The sequence below is a fragment of the Marmota flaviventris genome, chromosome 4, assembly GCF_047511675.1.
Source record: "Marmota flaviventris isolate mMarFla1 chromosome 4, mMarFla1.hap1, whole genome shotgun sequence".
Lineage (NCBI taxonomy): Eukaryota > Metazoa > Chordata > Mammalia > Rodentia > Sciuridae > Marmota > Marmota flaviventris.
This window is the reverse complement of record NC_092501.1, coordinates 144660658-144669007: the sequence shown is the minus strand read 5'-3', so window position 1 is coordinate 144669007 and position 8350 is coordinate 144660658. Positions and strand designations below refer to the sequence as shown.

The 8350-nt window shown below is 33.9% G+C and overlaps 1 non-coding gene across 1 annotated transcript; it reads left to right on the top strand.

Annotated features, from left to right (window-relative positions):
• The first annotated feature begins 305 nt into the window (after window positions 1–305).
• LOC114087508 (U6 spliceosomal RNA) lies at window positions 306–409 on the top strand. Its single transcript, XR_003581842.1, has one exon. It is a non-coding gene; the product is annotated as a U6 spliceosomal RNA (small nuclear RNA).
• The last annotated feature ends 7941 nt before the right edge of the window (window positions 410–8350 follow it).

Below are 8350 nucleotides of genomic sequence, written 5' to 3'. Positions count from 1 at the left end.
CTAGAAAAGTTTGGCTTTCTGTCAGGCAATATAAACAGAAGCAGATCAATTTGTCCAGTTAGGTAGTGATCTGATTTGAGATGACATTTGTTTTAGTATTTTGTGACTGTGTTGTATTTCTGGCTTACTATTTCTCCTACTATTTATCTTTTCTGGAATCTTAACTGAAAACTGGTTGTCTTTTCCAAGGCTTCTTCTCCTTACCAGCCCTGAACTTGAAATTTCTCCAGTTTTTCAGAGACTAGTCTTATTATTATCCTCTGAAAATTTCTGTGATTATTCTCACTCAAATTATTCTCCAGAGTGCTGCCTACAGCAGACATATACTAAAATGGGAACAATACAGAGAAGATTTGCACAGCCCCTGTGCAAGGATACCATGCAGATTTTTGCCGCATTCCTGATGTTTTGCTGATCACTTGCAGATCCTGGCCTGGAATCATCCAGCAACCTCTAGATGCCAATCTGTACTTTCTACACCCCCTCCCACAGCAATTAAAATCCTTAAAGAATAAAAAATTCTTTTTAGCATATGTACAGATGTGGAATATTTTAACCAAGTGTTATGATGTGTAACTGAAGTCACATATGATGTAAGGGTATTCTTTGGTAGATCCTCAGCATTGGATGCTCAAGGTTTCTAGTGCAGCAGTCACTTTTTCTTTTATGAACTCACAATAGATAACATGTACAGCTAATTCTCAGCCCTAGGCCTCCCATGTGCATGTGATATTCCTCTTTCAAACCTCAGGCTTCAAAAGTGATTTTCTGCCTACCTTCATCCTAAATCCCATAAATCTCTCCAAAACATCCACCCAAAGTTCCATTCGACAAATGAAAGCATTTGACAGGCAGCACCATAGTCCTCACTGCTATGCGCTCTCTGATACCCAAGAAACCTGAATGCACACGCTAGTTGCACTGCCTGAACCCTTGGCTCCTACTTGTCACCAAGAGAATCTAAATAAATCCAGTGACCATGTATGTATGATTTGATTTCTAACCATGCACTGCTCAAAGGAGAATAGATGGAGTATGCAAAGGGTTTTTGTGGAGGGGAAAAAAACTGAATATTCAAAAACACAAGCCATATATATATATATTTCTTTTGAGAAAAATCTTCTTCCCGAACAATTGCATTTGTAATATATTTGAAATGCCAAGTTGCTATAGCTAAATTTACTTATGAAGTACCTTCACCCTCTGTCCTTGTAGAGAGAACAAGCATATCTCAGTTATTATCATCCTGGAGCCTTTTTTCTTGTAAAGCTAACCTATCTGCAAATGTTTGGGATGATATATTGCCTGTGTTCCTCTACTCTTTCCTACGAGAGGTTTCTGTGCTTGTATAATGAGCAGCAGTTATGTCAGTCTCATTATTCAAATAGAAATTGATAACAGAAAGTGTGAGGTTGAATTAAAATTCTGCTACTTATTTGGTATAAAGTTATGAGCTAGTCTAAATAATATTCTTTGGGGCTTAATTCTTTATTATGTAACAGTGCTGAAAAATAATGGTGAACTTACAAGTTTTCTGATAAGTCTAATACAAAAAAAGAAATCAAAGCTTAACTCTCCAAAAAGAATCACTGAACATATTTTCTTCTTATACTCTTCAACTTCTTATTCAGTTTTCTAGAAAGGACCCCAAACTGCAAAAATAAGGTTTTTTTAATATGCATTCTAGTATTCTTGAGTATGAGGCAATTATAGTTAGAATTCATTTTTCTAGAACTGAAGTCTCATCTATGACTTGAGAGGTGATGTGCTTTCAGTACAGTAATTTGAAAAGCCCACCAAATGCACTATTCTTCAGTGATGTAGGCTGGAAACAGAGGCATTTTCTAAGGGTAATACCGTTTTGTATTACTTTCCTTAAGGATTTTACATTTTAATTTTAAGTACATTCTTGAACTGCGACTACAAAAGTAATAGAATGTACTATCTTTAAAATCTTTAAAGTTTTCTAGTTATTATGAAGCAAAACTTCTGAAAAATTTCTGGGCAAAGTTTTCATTGCTGTTCTTTGTATATTACCTGAAGAAGACTTAACTTTGACTCCTACTTCCAATTTTTTGTGGTTGTAGACTATTCTCTAATACATTTTCAACAGAAAAATGCATTGTCTACCTAATCAGGTATGAATCGACTTTATCAAGATGGAAGTTCATACAAACTCATTCAACCCACAAACACATAAAGGGGATGCTGATGTTTTAGAAGACCCAAACACAAATTTTATACTTTTATCCTTACTTCTACTTACCAGGGAGCATATTGCTTTCACAAAAAGAGAAAAATTGAAAGAGCTTCACTTATGTTTGAGCTTCACATACATTTTGTGTGTAAGAAGGATGGTCTCACTCTCTGGGTTATACCTCACAGGAAAGACGAACTTTTCAACATTACTGAAATAAAAGCTGGACTGTAGAAGTATAAGGCATGTTTAGAAATCTTTAATTAGGTGATTGCTCAAACTTCCTAAGGTTAAAAAGATTTTCATTCTGCATAAACTCTGAAAAATGTCACAATTAAAAGTGAAGTAAAAAGTCTCAGGAACATAACTGACATTTAACATCTTTGTTACTCATTGTGAAGAAAACGATGTGAAATTCAAATATCGAATTGAGGTAGTTTTTTATACTTGAATGACTTTAATTCAAATTTCTAACAGAATTCAGTGTAATAAAAAAATCATCCTACCAAAATACAAGATTTTTATTCACCTCAAATTTCTAGCTCACAAAAGATATAACATTACTTTTTTTAAGTGTATTCACAACTATTTTAGGCAGTAAATGGTTTAGAGAATAAGATTTCTTTATATAAAATAAACCTCATTATTTCATTTAAGGCTTAAAGATGGAATGTATAAAGGTAATAGATTAGGGGATGGTATGTATTCTTCACTCTGCCCGTGTGTTATTCTGAATTTAGGAGATAAATCCCATACTTCAACTAGTGCCTTCACGAATAGGGTTTGAGCATAATAAGTAAAAGTACAATGATCTTGGGAATGGAAAAAAATAAAAATGGAAGAAATCTGGACATTTGAATGAGCTGTAGGGCACATATACATGAAGTAGAACCAGCCCACAGACTTAAATGACTCTTCTCAGGTCTATTACATGAGAAAGATATCACACAACATGCTTTAAACCACTAATTTTGGTACATGGCTTATTCTGTGATCAATTGAAATAATTTACCTACCCTACAATTTACCTTTTAAAGACTGTAATTCAATGGTTTTAGTATATTGACAAAATAGTGACTAGCTATCAGCCCAATTGATTGTAAACATTTTTATCACACATACAAACAACAACAAAAAAAATCCCAGATGTTTTACCAGTCACTATACTTGCCTCTCACCCCTAGATATAGACAAAAGCTATTCTACTCTGCATTTCCATGAAATTGCTTATTCTGTTATCACAAAAATGGAATCTTAAAGTTTGTGACCTTTAATAATCATATTCTTTCAGTTATATTTTCACATACATTTTGTGTGTAAGAAGGATGTTTGCAAATCTTTAATTAGGTGATTGCTCAAACTTCCTAAGGTTAAAAGGATTTTCATTCTGTATAAACTCTGAAAAATGTCACAATTAAAAGTGACATTTATGTCACTTTTAATATTACATCTATGTTGTAGCATTTGTAAGTTCTTCATTCCTTTTTACTGACAAATAATATTCTATGGCATATACATTTCTTTTACCTATGTACCAGTTGATGGATATCTGGGTTGTTTCCATTATTGTTACTATAAATAATGTGTCCATGACCAATTCTATGTAGGTTTTGTGTAGACATGTGTCTTCAATTCTTAGCAGTACATACATAGTGTGGGGTATTTTGTAAGTATATTCCTCCCCTGGTGAAGAAGTTCCAGAGTGTCTTCCAAAGTAACTGTGCCATTTTGAATTTGCATCAGCCACATATGGTTTTAGGATTGTTCACACCCTTCGACATCAAATGTTCCCTGTAACTTAACCCTCTCCACAACATATTTTACTTCTATGAGGCTGAAAAGAGGGCTTCTGTTATTGCTTTCAGTCTCCTTTGAATTCATCTGATTAGATCAGGCCCACCAGGACTATCTGCTCTTTTATTAACTAAATGTGAACTGATTAGAGTATTATCTGAAAAATTCCTTTTTACCATTGCCCATTATGACATAATCTAATCAATGATGTCATATCTCATCATAAACTCTGGTTTTGTCCTCTCTCAAGGGGAATTATATAAAGTCATATGCCTTTTCAGGAAGGGTCTTAGGTATTTATCTCACCGTATCTGTGAAATAAATACCAACTTCCACAGATTCTGTACAAAAATGCATATTGCAATAATGTGTTTAACTGAATATTAAATCCTTAAATTGACCCTTAAAGTAATTTGAATATCTAATATATATCAAAAATTTTGTTAGTCACTGGAGTTTTAGTTGTTAACATTATGGAAAATGTACAATCTCTAAAGGCAAGATAATTTTGAAACTACAAATATATTACTAAGATGAAATAAATTGTAAGGTCAATGAGCTAAGGGGAGATACATGATATTTACAGTTAAAGATGTCAGGCAACATCTCTAAATAAATCTGTATTGAAACTTGCAAAAGGGCATAATAACCATGCAAATACACAGTGTTAAAGTATTCCAAATCAAAGACCTAACTGTGAAATATACAATGAGAAGAGAGTAGCTACTTTGTCTAGGGTATATAGAGTAAGAAGAAGAATCATATAGCAGGACAAAAGTCAGATGTTCTTATAGAACATAAAAGAATGTTTTCCTTCTATTTTAATTGCAGGGAAATCTATCAGATAATTTTGTTCAAAGGAGATGGTATCATGCAGATTTTTATTTTTATTTTTATTTTTTTAAGATCATCTTGGGTGTTTCTTTGGAGAATGTTGTTTTAGGAACTCAGACAAGGAAGCAAGGAGACCAGACTGAAAGCACTAAAGCAGCTTAGGAGGTTTGGACTAAAGAGGGGCTGTTGATATGGGATGGAGAAGGTGGATTTGGAATATACTTTGGCAATGGACCACAACCACCTTTGAATTTAGATTGAATATAATAAGGTTTATAGAAAGAAACTATCTTAATCACATTAAAAATTAACTCTATTCAAAAGATCAATTCATTTTATGAAATTCAGATGTATATTTTCAAGGCCACATAATCAGAGAAAATAAAGAGAAAGATCATTTTTAAAATAATGTTGTATAAAATTCCTTAGCCAACTGAAAATTTACTTTTCAGCTGTTTAGCAATAAGAAAAACAGAGAAAAGTGTCAAAGTTTAGATGAAGCTAAGAAAACTTAATGATTGTATTTTTTCCCAAAGAAAATAATGGGAAATAGGCACAATTATGTCCAGAGCTACTGCAAAGAAACGCCATAGAGAACAAAGCGATGCTCCTCCTCCAAACACAGATGGCCAAGCTGGCCTGCACCAGTTTGTCTTTACTACACACACATCATAAAAGTCTGAAACGTGACCAGACTACCAGGAATTCACTGGATAGTGCATGCTGCCCTTCAAAGGGAGAATAAATGAATTAACAGGTTTAAAATAACCAGGTGAGCTGTTCAAAACCATCAGTGAACTCCTGATAGATTTTTAAATTTTATCAGGAATTTAAATTTTAAGTAATCAGGTAAGCTATTAAAATATTTGATTCCTTTAAAAAATTATATATATATATATATATATATATATATATATATATATATGCCCTTGCCTTGCTTTTTATAGTAATTATATCATTAAATATCAGTTATTAATCTCTGTTTAGTTTTTGCAAATTAGAGAGGATAAACTGTCACTTAATTATTACACTCTGGCATATTAGGAAACAATTTAAGTAGCTAATGGATCAAAAGAACTGTTAGTGACACAAACTGAATACTTCACTGTCATCCTTATAAACAGGACAAGCTATTAATTTCCCCTTCATACTCTAAAGTTACCTTCAAGGATAATAGAATTAACAGCCATGAAAATATTCATAGACAGTCCTACACGATGAGAGAATAAATAAGACCAGTACAATGAACCCAGTGGAAATTTTAGTGACCTTCCTTTCAATTTCTATTTTATGGTTTTAGTTTGAATGCCAGAATGTGGCATAGAATGTTTATATATATTCTCAATGGGGCAAAGAGAGGCAGGGCATAGCAATATTACCTTGCAAGAGGGAGTAAAGTGTTGAAAGCAATAGTTCAATCTACTGCAAGCACTACAGACACTCAAGCTGCACACAGGAATGATTTATACTAGATTCAATACCTCTAAAAAGTCACCACACAGACACACACAGTGGACATACACACTTACCCACTATCTCATACAGATACAGAATTATATGCTCTGCCAATTATCCCAGATATGAAATAAATCATCCTCAGAGTTTTTAGAAATGAATAAGTAGATTCTAAGATTTGCAAAGAAAGTAAAAGGATTATGGCTCTTCCTTTGTCATGCACTACAAAGAACACAGCCTCAGATCTCATGATTTCATTCCCTTGTGTCATAGGTAAGGGATTTAACCACCCTGGCTCAATGTCCTCATTTGTAGAAAGTACACCCATACATTTGGAGTTGTAGAGTTTAGGTATGTTCATGCACATCTTATCCATTTCTCTATCCCACTCCTCTTCCAGACCAACTTCTGTTTTTAATCAGCTCAACAAAATAGTATTTACTAATGAATTCAATGATATCCATATTCAAAAATCAAATGTCAAATTTCATTTTCATCCCTCAGTTTACCTGAAACTTCACCAGACAACTTCCTATTTCCTAAAAGCATTCACAATCACAGAGCTCGCCTGAAATCTTGTCTTTGGACTTTTCTTTATCTGAAATTTCTCAGTTTTTCTCAGGGAACCACCTCCTGTCGCGACCCCTTGCCGGCAAGGGAAAAACACGACACAGGATTCTTCTTTCAGCAGTTTATTCAGGCCTTGATTCATGTATCATCTTCTAGTGACCCCCCGCCGAGCGCCCAAGCACAGCCTAATAAAGCCTCCCACATACCAATCTTAAGCTGCCACGTGGATCTTTCAGGGATTGCGCGCCAATTCTCCATAAAAGGAGTTGTTTATCACAGGCCACAATGGAAGCCAGCGCCATCTTCTAATGGTGGCCACGGTCTATAGGAACGGCTCACCACAACCTCCATCAATTTGAATGAAATATTTTAGTACTTCACAGTTATCTTGTTCCTCAAGTCCTAAAATTCTTTCTAGAGATACCATATATAACTTCAAAAACTCAAGGGTTTTTTTTTTTTAATTTTGATTGGCTTATAATAATTACACATATTTATCAGGTAAAATGCAATGTTTTGATTCATGTATGCCCCAAATAATGACAGAATGAAGGTATATCCATCACTTTACATTTCATCTCATATCTTCATAGTGAGTACATTGAAAATCCTTTCTTTGAACTATTTTGAGATATGCAGGTTGTTGTTGTTGTTGTTGTTGTTGTTATATTCAACCTCGTGCTCTATAGATACCAAAATATCTTCCTCTTACTTAATGTAACATCACATCTCTGAACCAACCTCCATTGCCTTCTGAATTCCATGGACCCAAAATTGTGTTTGTCCATGCAGATGTACCCTTCTATGCTTTGTAGCCTTAAATATCAGACTTCTCAAACATTTGAGTATTGCAGAGACAAATAAAATCCAATACTAATTCTCTATTCATTTATTATCTCCCCTACAAAACTGCATATAAATCTGGGAGATTCTTATTACTTCTCTTAGAAATCGCAACTACATCCTTCTAGTTACAAAGCCCAGAAAACTGTTATTACGTGATGTAATGTGCATGAATAAATAGACTGTCTTATTCATTTACTCTCATAACCAATTACTGAAGTAGTAAATAGCATAAATTTAGTAATTATTTTTAATGGACTAAGTAATGCAATCTTTTCCTTAAGCATCCATATGCAATTAAAAACTGTTATTAATGGTTCATCTGTGTATATCTGATATCTGATCACAAAGCTACATATTTGTTGCCCTTCTTGTCATCCAAACTAGCAATCTCTCTCCTCAAGATGGCAACAAAAGTGCCTAAGATACTCACTCTGGCCTACTCCAAAATGTTTTCCTTAACTATACCCAGATTGGTCATTATAACACTCTAAATTAACCATTCCATCATAATTCATAGTTTTAATGACTCTCTCATTTCAATTAAAAGAGACCAAAGAAATAAAACCTGGAAATTCTGGATTGCTCGCATAGCCCTCCAGATCCATTTTATACTCTCCCTCAATCTCTGGTCTCCAGTTGTACTGACTGAATTTC